The sequence below is a fragment of the Oncorhynchus keta genome, unplaced genomic scaffold (assembly GCF_023373465.1).
Source record: "Oncorhynchus keta strain PuntledgeMale-10-30-2019 unplaced genomic scaffold, Oket_V2 Un_contig_6613_pilon_pilon, whole genome shotgun sequence".
In the NCBI taxonomy this organism is placed as follows: Eukaryota; Metazoa; Chordata; class Actinopteri; order Salmoniformes; family Salmonidae; genus Oncorhynchus; species Oncorhynchus keta.
In genome coordinates, this window is record NW_026288955.1 from 12,501 (window position 1) to 17,500 (window position 5,000).

At 54.2% G+C, this 5,000-nt stretch overlaps 1 pseudogene; it reads left to right on the top strand.

Annotated features, from left to right (window-relative positions):
• Window positions 1–5,000, top strand: part of LOC118382551 (slit homolog 2 protein-like) — a 77,806-nt pseudogene that overhangs the window by 12,493 nt on the left and 60,313 nt on the right.

The following is a 5,000-nucleotide window of genomic DNA, read 5'->3' on the forward strand; positions in this document are numbered from 1 at the left end:
GAGACACACTGAGACACACTGAGACACACTGAGACACACTGAGAGACACTGAGACACACTGAGACACACAGTGAGACACACTGAGACACGCTGAGACACACTGATAGACAGACACTGAGAGACACACAGTGAGACACACTGAGAGACACACTGAGACACACTGAGAGACACACTGAGAGACATACTGAGACACACACACTGAGAGACACACTGAGAGACACACTGAGACACACTGAGAGACACTGAGAGACATACTGAGACACACACACTGAGAGACACACTGAGAGACACACTGAGACACACTGAGACACACTGAGAGACACACTGAGAGACACACTGAGAGACACACTGAGAGACACACTGAGACACACTGAGAGACACACTGAGACACACTGAGAGACACACTGAGAGACACACTGAGACACACTGAGAGACACTGAGAGACACACTGAGAGACACACTGAGAGACACACTGAGAGACACACAGAGACACACTGAGAGACACACTGAGAGACATACTGAGACACACACACTGAGAGACACACTGAGAGACACACTGAGACACACTGAGAGACACTGAGAGACACACTGAGACACACTGAGAGACACACTGAGACACACTGAGACACACTGAGAAACACACTGAGACACACTTAGACACACACTGAGACACACTGAGACACACACTGAGACACACTGAGACACACTGAGACACACTGAGACACACACTGAGACACACTGAGACACACACACTGAGACACACTGAGACACACACCTGAGAGACACTGAGACACACACACTGAGAGACACTGAGACACACTGAGACATGCTGAGACACACTGAGAGACACACTGAGACACACTGAGACACACTGAGACACACTGAGAGACACTGAGAGACACTGAGACACACTGAGAGACACTGAGACACACTGAGAGACACACTGAGACACACTGAGAGACACACTGAGAGACTCACTGAGACACACTGAGACACACTGCGACACACACACTGAGACACACACACTGAGAGACACTGAGACACACTGAGACACACTGAGAGACATACTGAGACACACTGAGACACACTGAGACACACACTGAGACACACTGAGACACACTGAGACACACTGAGACACACACCTGAGACACACTGAGACACACACACTGAGAGACACACTGAGACACACACACACACACACACACACTGAGAGACACACACTGACACACACACACTGAGACACACACACACACACTGAGACACACACACACACACACTGAGATACACACACACTGAGAGACACACTGAGAGACACACTGAGAGACACACACACTGAGAGACACACTGAGACACACTGAGACACACTGAGAGACACACTGAGTCCTCACTGTCATATTTCAGCTGGTACTCATTTTATTCAATTAATGTCTGACTCTCTCTCTCTCTCTTTTACTCTCTCTCTCTCTCTCTCTCTCTCTCTCTCTCTTCTCTCTCCTTCTCCTTCTCCCTCTCCCTCTCTCTCTCTCTCTCTCCCTAACTCTCCACCCTCTCTCTCTCTCTCTCTCTCTCTCTCTCTCTCTCTCTCTCTCTCTCTCTCTCTCCCTTTCTTTCTCTCTCTCTCTCTCTCTCTCTCTCTCTCTCTCTCTCTCTCTCTCTCTAGTATGTTGAGGAGTAACCGTATTAGGTGTGTTAGTAACAGCAGCTTTGTGGGTCTGAGTTCTGTCAGACTGCTGTCACTCTACGACAACCTGATCACCTCTATGACCCCGGGAGCCTTCGACACACTACACGCGCTGTCCACACTGTGAGTATCCAGGAACCAGCTGGCCAATCCCTTCACCTATAACTGACCTCTCCTGGTTATGTTCTCAGGAACCAGCTGGCCAATCCCTTCACCTGTAACTGACCTCTCCTGGTTATGTTCTCAGGAACCAGCTGGCCAATCCCTTCACCTGTAACTGACCTCTCCTGGTTATGTTCTCAGGAACCAGCTGGCCAATCCCTTCACCTGTAACTGACCTCTCCTGGTTATGTTCTCAGGAACCAGCTGGCCAATCCCTTCACCTGTAACTGACCTCTCCTGTTTATGTTCTCAGGAACCAGCTGGCCAATCCCTTCACCTGTAACTGACCTCTCCTGGTTATGTTCTCAGGAACCAGCTGGCCAATCCCTTCACCTGTAACTGACCTCTCCTGTTTATGTTCTCAGGAACCAGCTGGCCAATCCCTTCACCTGTAACTGACCTCTCCTGTTTATGTTCTCAGGAACCAGCTGGCCAATCCCTTCACCTGTAACTGACCTCTCCTGGTTATGTTCTCAGGAACCAGCTGGCCAATCCCTTCACCTGTAACTGACCTCTCCTGTTTATGTTCTCAGGAACCAGCTGGCCAATCCCTTCACCTGTAACTGACCTCTCCTGTTTATGTTCTCAGGAACCAGCTGGCCAATCCCTTCACCTGTAACTGACCTCTCCTGGTTATGTTCTCAGGAACCAGCTGGCCAATCCCTTCACCTGTAACTGACCTCTCCTGTTTATGTTCTCAGGAACCAGCTGGCCAATCCCTTCACCTGTAACTGACCTCTCCTGGTTATGTTCTCAGGAACCAGCTGGCCAATCCCTTTACCTGTAACTGACCTCTTCTGTTTATGTTCTCAGGAACCTGCTGGCCAATCCCTTCAACTGTAACTGCCACCTGGCATGGCTTGGTGATTGGCTGAGGAGGAAGCGATATATGTCACGGGCAACCCCGCTGTCAGAACCCCACTTCCTGAAAGAGATCCCTATACAGGATGTAGCCGCACAGGACTTCACTGCGACGACGGTAAACACGCACACACACACACACACACACAACAACACACACACATACACATACACACACACACACACACACACACACACACAGCCCAATCACCGGTCACTAGATATTGCGTTGTATTTGGGACCATGAAAAGGTGGTGAGTACGTGGATATATGCCTTGCTCAGCGAAAAAACACCCCGACATCGATGGTCACATCACCACGAGGCAGGAGGGCTGAGGGCTCTGTTTAGACCACTACACCACAGGACCACGAGGCAGGAGGGCTGAGGGCTCTGTTTGGACCACTACACCACAGGACCACGAGGCAGGAGGGCTGAGGGCTCTGTTTGGACCACTACACCACAGGACCACGAGGCAGGAGGGCTGAGGGCTCTGTTTGGACCACTACACCACAGGACCACGAGGCAGGAGGGCTGAGGGCTCTGTTTGGACCACTACACCACAGGACCACGAGGCAGGAGGGCTGAGGGCTCTGTTTAGACCACTACACCACAGGACCACGAGGCAGGAGGGCTGAGGGCTCTGTTTAGACCACTACACCACAGGACCACGAGGCAGGAGGGCTGAGGGCTCTGTTTAGACCACTACACCACAGGACCACGAGGCAGGAGGGCTGAGGGCTCTGTTTAGACCACTACACCACAGGACCACGAGGCAGGAGGGCTGAGGGCTCTGTTTGGACCACTACACCACAGGACCACGAGGCAGGAGGGCTGAGGGCTCTGTTTGGACCACTACACCACAGGACCACGAGGCAGGAGGGCTGAGGGCTCTGTTTGGACCACTACACCACAGGACCACGAGGCAGGAGGGCTGAGGGCTCTGTTTGGACCACTACACCACAGGACCACGAGGCAGGAGGGCTGAGGGCTCTGTTTGGACCACTACACCACAGGACCACGAGGCAGGAGGGCTGAGGGCTCTGTTTGGACCACTACACCACAGGACCACGAGGCAGGAGGGCTGAGGGCTCTGTTTGGACCACTACACCACAGGACCACGAGGCAGGAGGGCTGAGGGCTCTGTTTGGACCACTACACCACAGGACCACGAGGCAGGAGGGCTGAGGGCTCTGTTTAGACCACTACACCACAGGACCACGAGGCAGGAGGGCTGAGGGCTCTGTTTAGACCACTACACCACAGGACCACGAGGCAGGAGGGCTGAGGGCTCTGTTTAGACCACTACACCACAGGACCACGAGGCAGGAGGGCTGAGGGCTCTGTTTAGACCACTACACCACAGGACCACGAGGCAGGAGGGCTGAGGGCTCTGTTTAGACCACTACACCACAGGACCACGAGGCAGGAGGCCTGAGGGCTCTGTTTAGACCACTACACCACAGGACCACGAGGCAGGAGGGCTGAGGGCTCTGTTTGGACCACTACACCACAGGACCACGAGGCAGGAGGGCTGAGGGCTCTGTTTAGACCACTACACCACAGGACCACGAGGCAGGAGGGCTGAGGGCTCTGTTTGGACCACTACACCACAGGACCACGAGGCAGGAGGGGGCTGAGGGCTCTGTTTGGACCACTACACCACAGGACCACGAGGCAGGAAGGCTGAGGGCTCTGTTTGGACCACACACCACAGGACCACGAGGCAGGAGGGCTGAGGGCTCTGTTTAGACCACTACACCACAGGACCACGAGGCAGGAGGGCTGAGGGCTCTGTTTGGACCACTACACCACAGGACCACGAGGCAGGAGGGCTGAGGGCTCTGTTTAGACCACTACACCACAGGACCACGAGGCAGGAGGGCTGAGGGCTCTGCTTAGACCACTACACCACAGGACCACGAGGCAGGAGGGCTGAGGGCTCTGCTTAGACCACTACACCACAGGACCACGAGGCAGGAGGGCTGAGGGCTCTGTTTAGACCACTACACCACAGGACCACGAGGCAGGAAGGCTGAGGGCTCTGTTTAGACCACTATACCACAGGACCACGAGGCAGGAGGGCTGAGGGCTCTGTTTAGACCAATACACCACAGGACCACGAGGCAGGAGGCCTGAGGGCTCTGTTTAGACCACTACACCACAGGACCACGAGGCAGGAGGCCTGAGGGCTCTGTTTAGACCACTACACCACAGGACCACGAGGAGGAGGGCTGAGGGCTCTGTTTAGACCACTACACCACAGGACCACGAGGCAGGAAGGCTGAGGGCTCTGTT